Source organism: Globicephala melas, chromosome 13 (assembly GCF_963455315.2).
Source record: "Globicephala melas chromosome 13, mGloMel1.2, whole genome shotgun sequence".
Taxonomy (NCBI): domain Eukaryota; kingdom Metazoa; phylum Chordata; class Mammalia; order Artiodactyla; family Delphinidae; genus Globicephala; species Globicephala melas.
Window position 1 is genome coordinate 15562487 of NC_083326.1, and position 19972 is coordinate 15582458.

Here is a 19972-nt window from a genome sequence, read left to right on the forward strand (position 1 = left end):
CAGCCTTTGTACAGAGTTAAATAAACATATGTTTGGCCGCATTTGTTCCCATTTATATTCATATTCCTTTTTACCATTCTCAAATGAAGCAGTACTGAAAAACCAACATGTACGTTGTTTGACCACATTACCATGGGTGAGCCCAGGGCCACTCAGGGAAACAGTGGGATGGACTGCCAGGCAGAGGGAGGGAAGTGAGCTCTGGATAGGCACTTATACTGTAGATTCTGTGGGGGAAAAAAAGGGGCAGGAAAGCAGGGCAGGAAAGCAGGATGGGCTAATTTGAATAATTTCAGCAGGCTCTGGGGGGCAGGGGCTCTCCCTGGTTTTCTGGTACCCAGCCCTGGGGCAATGAGGGAAGTCCTTTGGGATGTGGACTTAATCTACTGCTCAGGAAGGAGAACTGATCTCGAAACTGGGTCAAGAAGACAGACAGACAGACAGACACACACACACACACACACACACAACTACAGTATATACGTATCCTTTAAATTTTGTGGCAAGTCTCTTTATATTTCACACAGGTGAAAGTCCTCTCTATCCTGTTGATAATTGAAGCTCTTTTCATTCACCCCTAAAATAACGTTCATGAAGGAATTCTGGCAGCCACTGCGTAGGCTCCTCTGCCTAGCAGTACAGTGGGGACGGGAGGAATAAGCCTGGGAGTTTCCCTTCCTTGGGGTGGCCTTTGTTCCCATTTTGTGCAGGTATTTACCTCTGTGTCTTTTTTTCTTTGTGTATAAAATTAAAAGGTTGAACTAGGTAACAAAGATTTCTTCTTTCTCTAAGTCAGGATATTTGATGCACAGAGCTTTAAAGAAGAGTCAGAAAGAATGGTGGGGAAATTATACAAGTCCTGGTTATTGAAAATCAATTAAATGATCATGTATTATATAACAGAAAGCAAGAGTTGTGGATCCAGATAATAAAATTATTTGCAAAAGGTGAGGGGGGTAAAATTCAAATGGAAAGGATACATTCAGGCAAAAGGTGGCACATATATTAAAAATTGAAAGCCCAGAAGCAGTAGCCCAAGTCTGTCTCAATACCCCCAACCCTTCTTCATCACTCCCCAGATCAGAAAAGCCCCCTACCTCCAAGCAAAAGTAAATAATCACCTGGCAAGAGGACCCTTTCGGAAGGCTCTCCACTCTAGCCACCACTGTCATGGTAAAGAAGTGATGAGAGGGAACATTCCAGTTTACACCCACCTGTGACTCAGGCCACACAGGATCTCTCAGTGATTATGACCAAAGAAGCCCTTTCTTCCACAGCTCTCAGGAATACCGTTCATGGATTTGCCCTGAGGCATAGCAATCAGGCAGACTGATTGGCCAATTCAATATGAGTTGTAAAGAAGGAATAGACACAATATTTTAGAGATAGTATTGCAGTGGGAGATATACAATTAATCTAAAGTGTAGATTTCTACCTTACTTCTAGGATTTTCACACATTCACTTTTCAATTATGTCCCACAATTTGCAGTTAAATATAGAAATTTTAAAGTCATTTTAAACAGTTCACTGTGATTGCAGATTTTGGTTCCGGTTAGGATTTTTATTTTGCCTTTTCTATCTTGCTGTCTTGTGATTTGAAATCACATAGAATGTATTTTCCAGGCATGGTCAAGTCTACATTGACAATGTTTTCTTAATGAGTAGGGTAGATTTTCTAGACACAGACACACCATCCTACTCCAGCTATAGTCACTCAAACGGCAATTGAAATTGTATATATATATATATATATATATATATGTATATATGTATATATAACTATATCTAACGTTTTTGAAGGCAAGGATGTTTGTCTATTTTGTTCATTTCTTATGTTTGCTGCTGAGAATTGAGCATGGTACTATTAGATCTTCAATACATTTACTTTGTCGAATGCATTAGAAACAATTTCATTTGTCTAAAATTTGCTGTTTTGAAGGAAGGAAAAAAAAATCAAGGTTGAGTCACAGGAAATTCTCAAGAGGAAAATGTATGCATGCAGCTTCCAATTATATACAAAAATAGTGTTCAGAGGGTGAAAGCTATGGTCTTTGGAAGCTGCAGTGTAAAAGAAGAATGATTCTCAGTCAACTCTAATAAACAACAAAGATAACTGTGGGAATTCCGTGGTGTCCAGTGTTTAGGACTTGACATTTTCACGGCGGGGGCCTGGGTTCAATCCCAGGTCAGGGAACTAAAATCCCGCAAGCCGCGCAGCGCGGCCACAAAGAACAAACAAACCCAAACAAAACAAAAAACACCCTGGTTTTGTTTTAAAAAGAAATAAAGGTAACTGAACTGGTATAGAATTTGGTAAGGATAATTTTACTAAAAGAATTGAACATAAGTTCCTTTAGAAAAGGCACTTGACCCTTTGGTTCCTTTTTGTTTCCCCAGTGCCTGGACCAGTGCAGAGCAGGTGGTACATGTATAGTAACAGATAAGTGACTCCAAGGAGATTAAGGATGGATGTTTGACAGGCAAATAGATGGCCTTTCCTTTCTAAAGCTTATACTAAGGAGAGACAGAAAACACTATTCTAAAAACAAATAATTGGGTTCATAGTTTGGAACTCTCTTGGCAAAGTAGGGAGAGAATGAGGCCAGTAATGAAAGGGAGTAAAAGGTTGATTAATGAACATATTTTTAAAATAATAAAAAGTCCATCAAGGGTATTGATCAATTGGGGATACCTAAGAAAGACTAGGATGGATTGACTGGATTTCTAATTTATGTCATAAATTCCTTGGGTTTTAAAAATCCCGTATGACAATATTTTATACTTCATTAAGTTTACATCTTCAGTGTTTGTTTTTCCCATTTCTTCTAAATTTGGGCATTTATGTGCTAGTGGATCTTCCCCCAACATTGTGACAGCTTTTCTCTGAGGCCAAGGCCAAATTATACATGCATCTTTAAAAAGACAATCATTCTGTAGTTGCAGAGTAATTACTTTTCTAACTTCCATAGTAAATTTTCTCTTAAAATACTATCTACAGTGTGAAATTGAGTAGACATCTGACGGAGCTCAACCCATTTATTTCTCCCCTCAAAAATCGTTAAGTTTGAGTCACATTGAAAGTTGTACTGACATTAAAGAATGCATTCTATTGCTTTAAATTGCTTTTCTACCTACACATTATCCAAGGACAAAAAGCACCGAACAATCTTTCACATTTTGAGCTGTGTGTTTTAAATACACACACACACATACCATTTATAATTAATACGTAATAGTAACACAAAGAAGAGAACAACCTAACTTATAGTTTTCGCTTCCTGGGTTACAATAAATAATTCTTGTGACCAGGGATGTAATTTGGTACTCTTTTCCAACAAAAGTGCTTGTTATGTTATAATTTATTTTGCGTTTTATAAAATTTTCTTAATTATGCAGAAAATGTTAGCACTCCGGTTAACTTTTTTTTATTTAATTTAATTTACTTTTTAATACAGCAGGTTCTTTTTTTTTTTAACATCTTTACTGGAGTATAATTGCTTTACAACAATGTGTTAGTTTCTGCTTTATAACAAAGTGAATCACTTATACATATACATATGTTCCCATATCTCTTCCCTCCCTCCCACCCTCCCTATCCCACCCCTCTAGGTGGTCACAAAGCACCCAGCTGATCTCCCTGTGCTATGTGGCTGCTTCCCACTAGCTATCTATTTTACGTTTGGTAGTGTATATATGTCCATGCCACTCTCTCACTTTGTCCCAGCTTACCCTTCCCCCTCCCCATATCCTCAAGTCCATTCTCCAGTAGGTCTGCATCTTTATTCCTGTCTTGCCCCTAGGTTCTTCTGACCATTTTCTTTTTTCTTTTTTTTTAAGATTCCATATATATGTGTTAGCATACAGTCTCTTTCTGACTTACTTCACTCTGTATGACACTCTCTAGGTCCATCAACCTCACTACAAATAACTCAGTTTCATTCCTTTTTATGGCTGAGTAATATTCCATTGTATACATGTGCCACATCTTCTTTATCCATTCATCTGTTGATGGACACTTAGGTTGCTTCCATGTCCTGGCTATTGTAAATAGAGCTGCAATGAACAATTTGGTACATGACTCTTTTTGAATTATGGTTTTCTCGGGGTAAATGCCCAGTAGTGGGATTGCTGGGTCATATGGTAGTTCTATTTTTAGTTTTTTAACAACCATACTCTTCTCCATAGTGGCTGTATCAATTTACATTCCCACCAACAGTACAAGAGGGTTCCCTTTTCTCCACACCCTCTCCAGCATTTATTGTTTGTAGATTTTTTGATGATGGCCATTCTGACCAGTGTGAGATGATATCTCATTGTAGTCTTGATCTGCATTTCTCTAATGATTAATGAAGTTGAGCATTCTTTCATGTGTTTGTTGGCAATCTGTATGTCTTCTTTGGACAAAAGTCTATTTAGGTTTTCTGCCCATTTTTGGATTGGGTTATTTGTTATCTTAATGTTGAGCAGCATGAGCTGCTTATAAATTTTGGAGATTAATCCTTTGTCAGTTGCTTCATTTGCAAATATTTTCTCCCATTCTGAGGGTTGTTTTTTCATCTTGTTTATAGTTTCCTTTGCTGTGCAAAAGTTTTTAAGTTTCATTAGGTCCCATTTGTTTATTTTTGTTTTTATTTCCATTTCTCTAGGAGGTGGGTCAAAAAGGATCTTGCTGTGATTTATGTCATAGAGTGTTCTGCCTATATTTTCCTCTAAGAGATTGATGGTGTCTGGCCTTACATTTAGGTCTTTAATCCATTTTGAGTTTATTTTTGTGTATGGTGTTAGGGAGTGTTCTAATTTCATTCTTTTACACATAGCTGTCCAGTTTTCCCAGCACCACTTAATGAAGAGGCTGTCTTTTATCCACTGTATTTTCTTGCCTCCTTTATCAAAGATAAGGTGACCATATGTGCGTGGGTTTATCTCTGGCCTTTCTATCCTGTTCCATGATCTATATTTCTGTTTCTGTGCCAGTACTATACTGTCTTGATTACTGTAGCTTTGTAGTATAGTCTGAGTCAGGGAGCCTGATTCCTCCAGCTCCATTTTTCGTTCACAAGATTGCTTTGGCTATTCGGGGTCTTTTGTGTTTCCATACAAATTGTGAAATTTTTTGTTCTAGTTCTGTGAAAACTGCCCGTGGTAGTCTGATAGGGATTGCATTGAATCTGTAGATTGCTTTGGGTAGTAGAGTCATTTTCACAATGTTGATTCTTCCAATCCAAGAACATGGTATATCTCTCCATCTATTTGTATCATCTTTAATTTCTTTCATCAGTGCCTTATAATTTTCTGCATACAGGTCTTTTGTCTCCTTAGGTAGGTTTATTCCTAGATATTTTATTCTTTTTGTTGCAGTGGTAAATGGGAGTGTTTTATTAATTTCACTTTCAGATTTTTCATCCTTAGTGTATAGGAATGCAAGAGATTTCTGTGCATTAATTTTGTATCCTGCTACTTTACCAAATTCATTGATTAGCTCTAGCAGTTTTCTGGTAGATTCTCTATGTATAGTATCATGTCATCTGCAAACAATGGCAGCTTTACTTCCTCTTTTCCAATTTGGGTTTCTTTTGTTTCTTTTTCTTCTCTGATTGCTCTGGCTAAAACTTCCAAAACTATGTTGAATAAGAGTGGTGAGAGTGGGCAACCTTGTCTTGTTCCTGATCTTAGTGGAAATGGTTTCAGTTTTTCACCATTGAGGACGATGTTGGCTGTGGGTTTGTCATATATGGCCTTTATTATGTTGAGCAAAGTTCTCTCTATGCCTACTTTCTACAGGGTTTTTATCATAAATGGGTGTTGAATTTTGTCAAAAGCTTTCTCTGCATCTACTGAGATGATCATATGGTTTTTCTCCTTCACTTTGTTAATATGGTGTATCATGTTGATTGATTTGATATACTGAAGAATCATTGCATTCCTTGGATAAACCGTACTTGATCATAGTGTATGATCCTCTTAATGTGCTGTTGGATTCCGTTTGCTAGTATTTTGTTGAGGATTTTTGCACCTATGCTCACCAGTGATATTGGCCTGTAGTTTTCTTTCTTTGTGACATCTTTGTGTGGATTGGTATCAGAGTGATGGTGGCCTCGTATAATCAGTTTGGGAGTTTTCCTCTTTCTGCTATATTTTGGAAGAATTTGAGAAGGATAGGTGTTAGCTCTTCTCTAAATGTTTGATAGAAGTCGCCTGTGAAGCCATCTGGTCCTGAGCTTTTGTTTGTTGGAAGATTTTTTTTTTTTTTTTTTTTCTGGTACGCTGGCCTCTCACTGTTGTGGCCTCTCCCGTTGCGGAGCACAGGCTCCGGACGTGCAGGCCCAGCGGCCATGGCTCACAGGCCCAGCCACTCCGCGGCATGTGGGATCTTCCCGGACCGGGGCACGAACCCGTGTCCCCTGCATCGGCAGGCGGACTCTCAACCACTGCACCACCAGGGAAGCCCTGTTGGAAGATTTTTAATTGGAGTCTCAATTTCAGTGCTTGTGATTGGTCTGTTCATAGTTTCTATTTCTACCTGGTTCAGTCTCAGAAGGTTGTGCATTTCTAAGAATTTGTCCATTTTTTCCAGGTTGTCTATTTTATTGGCATACAGTTGCTTGTAGTAATCTCTCATGATCCTTTGTATTTCTGCAGTGTCAGTTGTTACTTCTCCTTTTTCATTTGTAATTCTATTGGGTCTTTTCCCTTTTTTCTTGATAAGTCTGGCTAATGGTTTATCAATTTTGTTTATCTTTTCAAAGAAGCAGATTTTAGTTTTATTGATCTTTGCTATCGTTTCCTTTATTTCTTTTTCATTTATTTCTGATCTGATCTTTATGATTTCTTTCCTTCTGCTAACTTTGGGGTTTTTTGTTCTTCTTTCTCTAATTGCTTTAGGTATAAGGTTAAGTTGTTTATTTGAGATGTTTCTTGTTTCTTAAGGTAGGTTTGTATAGCTATAAACTTCCCTCTTATAACTGCTTTTGCTACATCCCATAGGTTTTGGGTTGTTGTGTTTTCGTTGTCATTTGTTTCTAGGTATTTTTTGATTTCCTCTTTGATTTCTTCAGTGATCTCTTGGGTATTAAGCAGTGTATTGTTTAGCCTCCATGTGTTTGTATTTCTTACAGATTTTTTCCTGTAATTGATATCTGGTCTCATAGTGTTGTGGTCGGAAAAGATACTTGATATGATTTCAATTTTTAAAAATTTACCAAGGCTTGATTTGTGACCCAAGATACGATCTATCCTGGAGAATATTCCATGAGCACTTGAGAAGAATGTGTATACTGTTGTTTTTGGATGGAATGTCCTATAAATATCAATTAAGTCCATCTTGTTTAATGTATCATTTAAAGCTTGTGTTTCCTTATTTATTTTCATTTTGGATGGTCTGTCCACTGGTGACAGTGGGGTGTTAAAGTCCCCTACTTTTATTGTGTTACTGTCGATTTCTCCTTTTATGGCTGTCAGTATTTGCCTTATGTATTGAGGTGCTCCTATGTTGGGTGCATAAACATTTACAATTGTTATATCTTCTTCTTGGATTGATCCCTTGATCATTATGTAGTGTCCTTCTTTGTCTCTTATAATAGTCTTTGGTTTTTTTTTTTTTTTTTTTTTTGGCGGTATGCGGGCCTCTCACTGTTGTGGCCTCTCCTGTTGCAGAGCACAGGCTCCGGACACGCAGGCTAAGCGGCCATGGCTCATGGGCCCAGCCGCTCCGCGGCATGTGGGATCTTCCCAGACCGGGGCACGAACCCGTGTCCCCTGCATCGGCAGGCGGACTCTCAACCACTGCGCCACCAGGGAAGCCCTAGTCTTTGTTTTAAAGTCTATTTTGTCTTATATGGGAACTGCTACTCCAGCTTTCTTTTGTTTCCATTTACATGGAATATCTTTTTCCATCCCCTCACTTTCAGTCTGTATGTGTCCCTAACTCTGAAGTGGTTCTCTTGTAGACAGCATATATACGGGTCTTGTTTTTGTATCCATATAGCCAGTCTATGTCTTTTCATTGGAGCATTTAATCCATTTACATTTAAGGTAATTATTGATATGTATGTTCCTATTACCATTTTCTTAATTGTTTTGGGTTTATTATTGTAGGTCTTTTCCTTCTCTTGTGTTTCCTGCCTAGATAAGTTCCTTTTGCATTTGTTGTAAAGCTGGTTTTGTGGTGATAAATTCTCTTAGCTTTTGCTTGTCTGTAAAGGTTTTAATTTCTCCATCAAATCTGAATGAGATCCTTGCTGGGTAGAGTAATCTTGGTTGCAGGTTTTTCTCCTTCATCACTTTAAGTATGTCCTGCCACTCCCTTCTGGCATGCAGAGTTTCTGCTGAAAGATCAGCTGTTAACCTTATGGGGATTCCCTTATGTGTTATTCGTTGTTTTTCCCTTGCTGCTTTTAATATTTGTTCTTTGTATTTAATTTTTGATAGTTTGATTAATATGTGTCTTGGCGTGTCTCTCCTTGGATTTATCCTGTATGGGACTCTCTGGGCTTCCTGGACTTGAATAACTATTTCCTTTCCCATATTAGGGAAGTTTTCAACTATAATCTCTTCAAATATTTTCTCATTCCCTTTCTTTTTCTCTTCTTCTTCTGGAACCCCTATAATTCGAATGTTGGTGTGTTTAATGTTGTCCCAGAGGTCTCTGAGACTGGCCTCAATTCTTTTCATTCCTTTTTCTTTATTCTGCTCTGCAGTAGTTATTTCCACTATTTTATCTTCCAAGTCACTTGTCCGTTCTTCTGCCTCAGTTATTCTGCTATTGATTCCTTCTAGAGAGTTTTTAATTTCATTTATTGTGTTGTTCATCACTGTTTGTTTGCTCTTTAGTTCTTCTAGGTCCTTGTTAAACATTTCTTGTATTTTCTCCATTCTATTTCCAAGATTTTGGGTCATCTTTACTATCATTATTCTGAATTCTTTTTCAGGTAGACTGCCTATTTCCTCTTCATTTGTTAGGTCTGATGGGTTTTTGCTTGCTCCTTCATCTGCTGTGTGTTTCTCTGTCTTCTTATTTTGCTTAACTTACTGTGTTTGGGGTCTCCTTTTCACAGGCTGCAGGTTCGTAGTTCTTGTTGTTTTTGGTGTCTGTCCCCAGTGGCTAAGGTTGGTTCAATGGGTTCTGTAGACTTCCTGGTGGAGGGGACTAGTGCCTGTGTTCTGGTGGATGAGGCTGGATCTTGTCTTTCTAGTGGGCAGTTCCATATCTGGTGGTGTGTTCTGAGGTGTCTGTGGCCTTATTATGATTTTAGGCAGCCTCTGTTCTAATGGATGGGGTTTTGTTCCTGTCTTGCCTGTTGTTTGGCATAGAGTGTCCAGCACTGTAGCTTGCTGGTCCTTGAGTGGAGCTTATTCTTGGCGTTGAGATGGAGATCTCTGGGAGATTTTTGCCATTTGATATTACGTGGAGCTGGGAGGTCTCTTGTGGACCAGTGTCCTGAACTTGCCTCTCCCACCTGAGTGGCACAGAGCTGGGAGAGATTTCCCTTTCTCTTCTTTGTTCGCACAGCTCCCAGGGTTCAGCTTTGGATTTGGTCCCGCCTCTGCGTGTAGGTCACCTGAGGGCATCTGTTCTTCGCTCAGACAGGACAGGGTTAGAGGAGCAGCTGTTTCGGGGGCCCTGGCTCACTCAGGCCAGGGGTACGGAGGGGTACGGATGCGGGGCTGCAAAGGCCAGCGTGATGTTGCATCAGCCTGAGGTGTGCCGTGCATTCTCCCGGGGAAGTTGTCCCTGGGTCCCGGGACCCTGGCAGTGGCGGGCTGCACAGGCTCCCCCGAAGGGGGGTGTGGATAGTGACCTGTGTTCGCACACAGGCTTCTTGGTGGCGGCAGCAGCGGCCTTAGCATCTCATGTCTGTCTCTGGGGTCCGCGCTGTTAGCCGCGGCTCGCGCCCGTCTCTGGAACTCCTTTAAGCAGCGCTCTTAATCCCCTCTCCTCGCGCACCAGGAAACAAAAAGGGAAGAAAAAGTCTCTTGCCTCTTCGGCAGGTCCAGGCTTTTTCCCGGACTCCCTTCCGGCTAGCCGTGGTGCACTAACCCCCTGCAGGCTGTGTTCATGCCGCCAACCCCAGTCCTCTCCCTGCGCTCTACCGAAGCCCGAGCTTCAGCTCCCAGCCCCGCCTGCCCCGGCGGGTGAGCAGACAAGCCTCTCGGGCTGGTGAGTATTGGTCAGCACCGATCCTCTGTGCGGGAATCTCCCCGCTTTGCCCTCCGCACCCCTGTGGCTGCGCTCTCCTCTGTGGCTCCAAAGTTTTCCCCCTCCACCACCTGCAGTCTCTGCCCGCAAAGGGGCTTCCTAGTGTGTGGAAACCTTTCCTCCTTCACAGCTCCCTCCCACTGGTGCGGGTACCGTACCTATGCTTTGTCTCTGTTTTTTCTTTTTTCCTACCGAGGTACGTGGGGAGTTTCTTGCCTTTTGGGAGGTCTGAGGTCTTCTGCAAGCGTTCAGTAGGTGTTCTGTAGGAGCTGTTCTACATGTAGATGTATTTCTGGTATATCTGTGGGGAGGAAGGTGATCTCCACGTCTTACTCTTCCGCCATCTTGAAGCTCTCCCTCTATACAGCAGGTTCTTACTAGTTATCCATTTTATACATATTAGTGTATATATGTCAATCTCTGGTTGACTTTTAATTAGCATATTCCAAGAAGGGAATATAATCCAACTAGGGATATAAGCATATTTATTTTCTGCTTTCTATGCCACAGCATCAAGTATAACATGGATGCTGTTTGTATTAATATATATTCCTAGCAATAGCTTTGAGATCTGTCACTCTTAATGATTCCTGTTTTAAAATAACCAATGCCCATTGATTTAGGCAGAAAAATTATTGGGATGGATTTAGCACTTGCTTGCTATGAGTTATAGTCAATACCTGACCTATTGAACAGACATTCATACTATTGCACTTTAGGCATACCCACCAAAGTACAAAGTATGCAGAAAGATACAGTGGATGCATATATCAGAAGTGGCTTGCAGACCACCTGTCCTTGTGGGTTATTTTCTGGTGGATTTCCAGAGGGGGTTGGAGGGAAATTGCACACAGTGGTGTGGGTGTCTTGTAAACTATGTGTAGCAGAAGCTGTGGTATCTGAAATATTATCATGGAAATGTCTGGAATTTATAAGAAAATTCCCAAGATACTAAAAGCACTGGATATAAAGGAATTTCTGGATTCCCATGGACAACCATAGAGCTAATGACAATAAAGGTAGGATATGGCTATATTTGAAAATTCAGCAGACATGAATCTTAAAACTTAAATCTTAAAACTTAAAAACTTATGGTGTGATATAATCTATTTCCTATTTCTCAACAAATATTAGATTTTATAAATTATTCTGAAATTACCCCATGTTCAGATGAATTCAGATCCAGAAAGCAGAGATACCATACCTTAAGAACTTTCAGAAACTACTCACGTAGAGTTATCCCTGTTCTAGGATATATTTATTTAATACTGACCTAACTTCAGACTTTTAGATTTAGCCTTTTGTCTTGTATCTCACTATTGCAATGTATTCTATGGCCTTGTAACTAACTAATATTCTTGGCTTGTCCCTATTTTCTGTTGTGAACCCTGCCTATTTTACACAGCTTCTCCTTGTTACGGCCTGTCTGATGCCCACATGAACCTGATTTTAACTTCCCATGATTTTGTACAGGGAAGAGGAGAAAACATACTTTCCTTCTTCAAGTAAAGCACCTAAAGGTGATTCCAGAGCAATGAGCAAATTTCAAAGACCATACCTTCATTTCCAGAGCTCCTATGATTTTTTTTTCTTGAGAGAAGTGTAATTGGGGAGAAAAATTAATCTTTAGCATGTCACGTTGTCTCCTAAGGTTCATGTCACTCATCTGTATAAAGGTGATCTTGATTTAAATTCTCTAAGTTATACAAATCTACAAAATCTCTAACTATATTAGTAGTTCAATCAAATTTCATTGTGAAGTGGTTCTTCAGGCATATGGTTGTAGGTGGTTTGGTATCTGTGAAGCACTTAGGTAACTGGTTGATAAATATTTGAGTTTGACTTGAATATTAATGCATCATATTCTCAAATATTTAAGAATATTGAATTTGGTTATTTTTGGATGAATTTCACTCTGTACATCCCAAAAGTAATCTATCCCTGGTTTTACCCTTTTAAAAATGATTCTTTTTTTTAAAAAAGATCACAAAAATATGGGGGGATTAATCAAACACCAGTCTTTGGAGTTAGGCAACCTTGCTTTAATACCTGATTACACCACTTAGTGACTCTGAACTTCGGCAAGTCGCTCAATTTTTCTAAGGATACTTCCCCAGTATCATCAGGGGGTGCACATTAAAACCACAATCAGATACCACCTCACATCTGTTAGGATAGCTAATATTTAATAAACAAAATAATGACATGTTAGAGAGGATGTAGAGAGAAGGGAATCCTGGTACACTAATGATGGAAATGTCAATTGGTACATCCATTATTAAAAACAGTGTGAAGTTTCCTCAGAAAGTTAAAAGTCTAACTACCAAATGATCCAGCAATCCCACTTCCGGGTATTTATGCAAAGGACTGAAATCAGCACCTCCAGGAGACACCTGCACTCCCATGTTCATTGCATCATTATTCACAATAGCCAAGATAGGAATACAACCTAAATATACATCGGCAGACTAATGAATAAAGAAAATGTGGTATACACATTCAACAGAATATTATTCAGTCTTAAAAAAAGAAAATTCTTCCATTTGCTATACATGGATGAAACTGGAGGATATTATGCTAAATAAAATAAGCCAGACATAGAAAGACAAATACCTTATTAACTCAAACTCATAGAAACAGGGAATAGAATGGTGATTTCCAGGGGCTGGGGGTAGGGGGCAGTATGAAGATGATGGTCAAGGGCACAAAGTTTCAGTTATGTAAGATACATTCTGACATCGACTATACAGCTTAGTGTCGATATTGTCCTTAAAATTTGTTAAGAGGGTAGATTTTATGTTGAGTATTCTTACCACAAAAATAATTAAAAAGTTATAAATCAAGCTTACAAACCCTTAAGTAAAATATATTTGTTGATTGAATATTTATTGATTCAAGTCATTTCTTGCAGTCTGCATGACTTTTAAAATATTTTGTTAATAAAAACAAAAAATAACTGGATGCTAGAAAAGGGAAATTTCCACTGTGCATAGTAGCTTTTTTTGACAATTTCATGTACCCAGATGTCACTGAAGACCAACAGCTATTATAAGACATTGTGAAATATTAGACAAAAACATTGCCCACCTTTTGGCTGGCATCTATGTCCCTTGGAGCTCTTTGGTTGTGAGTTTTGAAGTCCTTATTAACATTTCCCTGTAAGTAAGAGATTAAGAGTAAGAGATTAAGTAAGATGTATAGAAGAGCAAAATGGTTTTTAATCCAACAATTGGCCCCAAGAGATTGTATTTAAACCTACTTAGAAACAATGAATTTTTTAGCCTCTTTAGAAAAAATACTCCATGGTTTGCTTAGTCATTGATTAAGGCAATCTTGTTTGTGATATATAGCAGACTTTAGGTTGCATAAACACACACTTATACACATATGTATACATGCACACACATATTTCTACTGTATTATCAGATTATGTAAGTTATTAATTAGATGGATAGAGAAAATATCCAAGTCCCAGGTTTTATCCAAGAATAGATGTATCAGTATTATTGGGCTGCTGACTTCTGCACTCTCTCAGTTGTCCATCTCTCTAGACACAGAGAGTCCCCAATTCCATCACGCTAGTTCTCTGCTGAACTCAATATGTGATAATCATCCTGTGTAGACTCATCTTCTCCCATCTGGGTCTCAATGAAATTTGATAATTGTGTTACTGTTTTGGGGGAGAGAAAGCCATTTCACAGCACCGTGTGAAAGGGAGCAGTGCATTAACACTTTTGGAGGCTTATGTGTTTGTGGATGAGTTCACTTAAAGAATACAGGGAGAATATATATGTCTGTATGTACGTGTGTGTCTACATATGCTGTCCAGTACGGTAGCCGTCAGCCACATGAGGTTACTGAGCTCTTGAAATGTGGCGAGACTGAAGAACTGAATTTTTTTGTTTTACTTAATTTTAATTTGAACAGCCACCTATGGCTAGTTTCTAAGATGTCAGACAGGACAACTATAGAATTTTTTGAGCTAAATAAACTGTTCTCAGTTTTTTATTATTAGCAATCCTTTTTCTTTTAAGTTTTAGGCCCCAATTTACTATGCATTTATGCTTATATTATTTATTTATTAAGATATAATTGACATATAAAGTAGTTTCTGGTGTACAACATAATGATGAGATATTTGTATATATTTCAAAATGATCAGCACAATATAAAATACTAAATAAGTCCTGGGGATGTAATGCACAGCACGATGACTATGATTAATAATACTTTATTGCACATTTGAAAGTTGCTAAGAGAGTAGATCTTAAAAGCGCTCATCAATATTAGCAATCTTTAAACCTCAGCTGATGACTAATTAAGAGTTATTTTAGATGCAATTCAAGCATCAAATGAATAATTGTACTGGGTGACTGAATTCTGCTTCATAGTTAAAATCCTGAAATTCTTTTGCTCAGATTATGAAATGGGCACAGAATTTAGATCAGACAAATCTGGTTTGAATTCCAGCTTTGTAGCTTAGTAGCTGGGTGTCATATCTACAGGTGAGTCACTAACGATTGTAACCCTCAGCTTCTTTGGTCAAACAAGGCCAGTAATTCCAATCTCATAGGACTGCTGTGAGGATTAAAGAAAATAATATGTATGAAGTCCCTAATGCAGTGCCTGGCTCATGAAATTGATTTTCTACAAATGTTATGTCACCTCTCTATGTAGTTATACAACATGCAACTGAGTCATGTTTAATTCACCTTTTCACCTCTTTAGTATTGAGGATGGGAAAATAAAAAAAATATAAAAACCTGTTAAATTAGTTTTACTTCTCCAACTGTGACTTTTAATTTGATCATGAACTATCCAGGTATATCCTAAGATTGGGGAAACCAGGAGATAGAGAATAAGGATTTACAGTTACAGAGTACAGATTTGAATCTTGCAAATACATCCACTGCCACTAGCAATAATGCTACTGTCAACCCCAGAATGTGCTTGTCATTGAGTCTTTGAAGACTTGTGCATGTGCTGATGTGGATACAGAAGTCCTTCCTCCATTTGGGTTCCTCTCCAGCAGGAATATATCAGGTTTAGTGGAGGCAAATTGATTTTCAGGAAGAGTTCAGGTAAACAGCATTGTGGTAGCCGCTGCCCAGAATCAACCGTAGGAGGATAGTCTTTTTAAATCAGAAAGATATTTCTTGAGCAAAATTCTGAGTAAGGAACACTGAAAGGAGACTCTGTTTTCTGTTACCTAATAAATTTAGTGCTCTAAGTATGCTGATACCCAACATGAGACTTGAACACAAATTTCCGGCTTATGTATATTTTCCACTTATTCTTGTTTTTTTTTTTTTTTTTGCAGTACGCGGGCCTCCCACTGTTGTGGCCTCTCCCGTTGCGGAGCACAGGCTCCGTACGCGCAGTCAGCGACCATGGCTCACAGGCCCAGCCGCTCCGCGGCATGTGGGATCTTCCTGGACCAGGGCACGAACCCGTGTCCCCTGCATCGGCAGGCGGACTCTCAACCACTGTGCCACCAGGGAAGCCCCTCCACTTACTCTTGACACTAAGTTCTAGTCCACAGATCTACACCCTAAATGTGCTTAAAAGAAAACAGTTCAGAAATTTTAGTCTAAGTGATATATTCCTGTGTTCCCTGAAAAACCTGAATTTCCTTGTAGTTGAAAATCAGAAGTATAAAATATAATCTTGTTTTATAGTATCTAGTTATATGCTGCTTTCCTTGGAAAGGACTGTTAGTTCTATATTTCTTTGGATAACTCCAAAACCTAAGTGCTAACTCCTCGCACGGGACTCTCTTTGAAACCATTTGGCATAAAACAGATTTGTTCAATGAATCTCATAGACTCACAAGACATTTGACTAGGTCAACAAAAACATATTTTTATGCTGGAGGAATGGTGCTTTTCATCACTGGGTCTAGACTTATTTTACCAGTAAAGATGTATTAGTAGTTAGTGGCTATTTACAGAAGCAGACCTTCATTGACATTTGCAAAGGTGTGTCTAAGCAGACAGTTCCAGTTGACTTCAAAATGCAATGTGGCCCCATGGTGAATTGCTGAATGATCAACCTCACCTCCTCCACCAAGGTGACTTTTATGTAAACATCCTGGACTTCTTCTGAGGAGGCCTGACCTGCAGGGAACCTGCCTGTCTAATTCCGACGCTTTGCAAAATTACATAATGCAAAGCCCCTTGCTTATTTTAAAAACAGTGAGTATAATTAGTCTTGAAAATCAATGTTTCCACTCATCAGGATGACAAAATAACTTGTTAAGAAGCGTGCTTAATTTACATATCCAAGAGTCCACAAAAGCTTTAGCTACCATTTGTTTGATTATATCCTTTTAGGAGAAAAAAAAATACAGTTCATTGGCCGGCTGCCACTCTCTAAAATATAAGAGGTAATTAGAACCATACTGTTGTCATGTTTTCATAGCAAAATACAATCTGCTTTCAGAGAGAGTATGCCATTATCTTATCTGTAGCTCCTTTACTCATAATTATTAAGATATTTATGCTTATGGATGAAATTAATAAAATATGAATTGAAAATGGACTTCATATATAATATCTTGTGAATAACAACAAAAATTTTGGAAATTAAAAATATTATGTATACATATGTATATATGTAAAAACTTTTTTGTGTAATAAAGGACAAAAATAATGTGCAATAATAAAATGGTTTTTTTTAACATAATGCCAGTGACAAATCCTTAACTATTTTTTTAAGTGATATGAAACAACAGTAATTTAAAGAATTTTACTTATATTGGAATTGTACCATTATTACAATTTTTTTTTTTTTTTTTTTTTTTTGCGGTACGCGGGCCTCTCACTGCTGCGGCCTCTCCCGCTGCGGAACACAGGCTCCGCACGTGCAGGCTCAGCGGCCATGGCTCACGGGCCCAGCCGCCCCGCGGCACGCGGGATCCTCCTGGACCGGGGCATGAACCCATGTCCCCTGCATTGGCAGGCAGACTCCCAACCACTGCGCCACCAGGGAAGCCCCCACTATTACAATAATTTGATGGCCAAGAGCAAAAACCTACGAAACTTATGAGAAAGTATGAAAAATCTAAAGGAAGGAATAAACTTTTGTGTCTATTACTTCTGTATTTCTACATTCATCTTTGGATGTGGGTTACTATTTTTTTTTTTCATTTTAAAACAAAGCTCCTATGACATTTGTTTATACCCCTAAGAAACAAAGTAATATTATTCCCCTAAGAAACAAAGTAATATTAATCTGTTTAGTTTTCAATCATCATGTTCAGTTCACTCAAATCTTTTGTGGATAGTAATTCTTCTTCAATCATCTAATTCCCCAAACCAAAAATGTTGCATGCCTTTAAAATTTTCCCAGTAATAAATATATTTGTCAAGAAACTGGAATATTTGAAATTATTGACACCAGTGCATTCTTTCCCAGTTGATAGATCTACCTGGGAAGAAGTTCATTACAAGAAATTAGTTTTAGTTGCATGATCTTGGAATCAAGGATGATAATTTTTTGGCATCTGGATAAAATAGCATCATAATATGGTGCTATTTATAATGGAAACTATGAATTTAATTACATTTAAGATCAATAAATACTTGTTGAATAGATGCTGTGAGCTGGCCTCCTGTGTTCCAGACACTATTCTAAGGGCTGAAAAAAACAGTGATGAATAAGACCTAAATGGTCACTTCCCTTACAAAGCCTACATTTTAACAAGGAAAAGAGAAGACCAAAAATTTATAAATAATTTACTGTAGGGGGAGTACAGTACTTGAAAATATCTAGTAGAAGGAGCTGGGCTTTTCCAGAGGCCCTTTAAATTTTCCCTGAGGATATTAAATGTAAGCCAAAGACTGAAGGATTGTAGGAGTTTAAGAAAGATACTTATTTTACCTTTGCTTTTTCTTGGTTTAGTTGGTTTTTTTTAATGTTTTATAGCAAATGTTGCATTATTTTATGTTTAAATTACTATTTAGCCTACTCAATAATACTAGTAGCTTAATAATACTTTTGGATTATTTGAATTCACTAATTAAACATGATAAAAATGAATTTAGTATCTGAAGTTTGGAGAATGCATAAATCTTTCTAAATAGAATGTGTATAGCACAATGTTCTCACATCTTACAAGTACCTGAGGAAAAAGGAAAGGGAACCAAATGATTTAAGAAGTAATTATTCTACAGTAAGCCTTTCCTAGGAATTATAGCATCAGGATAAAATAGCAAAATGACAAATGTTATTATTTTTATAAATGTACATATCATACATTTATATATAAATTATGTGGATTATAATTTATATATTATAAATGTATAATATAATAAGCACAAATATTACTTCTATTTTACAGAAACTTTCCATAGATCATATAGATGGGAATTGGAATAAACAAGCTCAGGGAAATGAGGACCAATTTTCCATTTCCAATTAATAAGTCAATGATATCATATATGTGGAATTTTCACTACATGCATGGTTCTATATTGTTTTATAAGAAATTAAAAATAAGTTACAAATCCATTTTTCTATATATTCTACTTATGATTACCCTTATATTACAATTAGGTTAATTCATTTTATCAACAATTAGATTGTGCCTATTTTGTGGTAGGCCTTGATACACCAAGAATCTAAACCCTAATACAGTCCACAGAGACCTAAAAAGAGTCAGACACATACTGATTATACACATAGTTCAGGAATGAGCAAAAACGCTGGCTTTTGTAATCTCATTTGATCCTGAAAGAAAACAAGGTAAACAAGAGAGATATTTTTAATCACATTCATTTTTAAAGGGAAGCTGAAATGACTTCCCTATTACCGTGCATTTTGTAAATTATAGATGTGGCTTATTGCAGCCACAGATTAGAGGGACTCACAAAGCTGAATAAAATCACTTGAATTAGGTCCAAAAATCAAAATAAAATCTAGAATTTGTAGTTGAAGTTTTTATCTAGATAACGGCCCCTCATGTAGCTTCTCCCAATTCCCCACTATAAAAACAATTAAAAAAAGAAAAAGAAATGGGAAAGAGATGAACATTAAGTGGCAATTAGCTACTGCCAACATCTGGGGCTGGAGGAGAAATTCATTGATTATAAGATGTATGGATTTCAATTAACAATGATAATCAGAAGTTATCATTCGTTCATTATTAAATGTTTATTGTAAGCCATTTTGTTCTCTCTTGAAAGAGACGTAGTGATATGAGTTTTTTTCCCTCTACTGTTCTGGATCTGGTTTTAAAAAAAAATACCAACATCTATGCTGAGCAGAAAAATGGGCCTCTAGTCTTTCTTTCTGAAAAGGTCAATATGAATAGTCATTTTCAACTTTGCAGAGATTGCCACAGAAGGGCAAAGAGTATGAATGAGTGTTGATTGCATTGTAGGGGGAGTGGGCACTAATCCCGACATGGAGGTTATAACACCAGGGATAAAGTGAGTGGAAGCAGAAAAAATAATGGGTTTGTTTGGTTTGTTTTTGTTCTCTACTATTTCACATCACCTTAAAGACAAGCACTAATACAAGCACTTAATAATAATATGAGATAATATTTCTGTCCACCAATGTTTAACATGTTATATGCTCACTCATCTCATTCAGGTCACATATGTGGGTATGCCCTATAGTCCAGCCCTGTCATTACAAATAAAAATTAGGTCAGGTTCAGAAACATCTCTCTTTCTGTTATAAAACGCTTGCATAATTCTAGTAAAACGCAAGTGGGTATAAGCAGGGACAAGGGGAATTTATATACTCTGAATGTATCACATCTTAACAGA

At 37.8% G+C, this 19972-nt stretch overlaps 1 long non-coding RNA gene across 1 annotated transcript in view; it reads right to left on the reverse strand.

The window, feature by feature from the left end:
- Positions 1-19972, reverse strand: part of LOC115859304 (uncharacterized) — an 81547-nt gene that overhangs the window by 21969 nt on the left and 39606 nt on the right. The window contains exon 2 of the long non-coding RNA XR_009566393.1: positions 13284-13352. This is a non-coding gene — a long non-coding RNA (uncharacterized lncRNA). The remainder of the gene's footprint in view (positions 1-13283; positions 13353-19972) is intronic.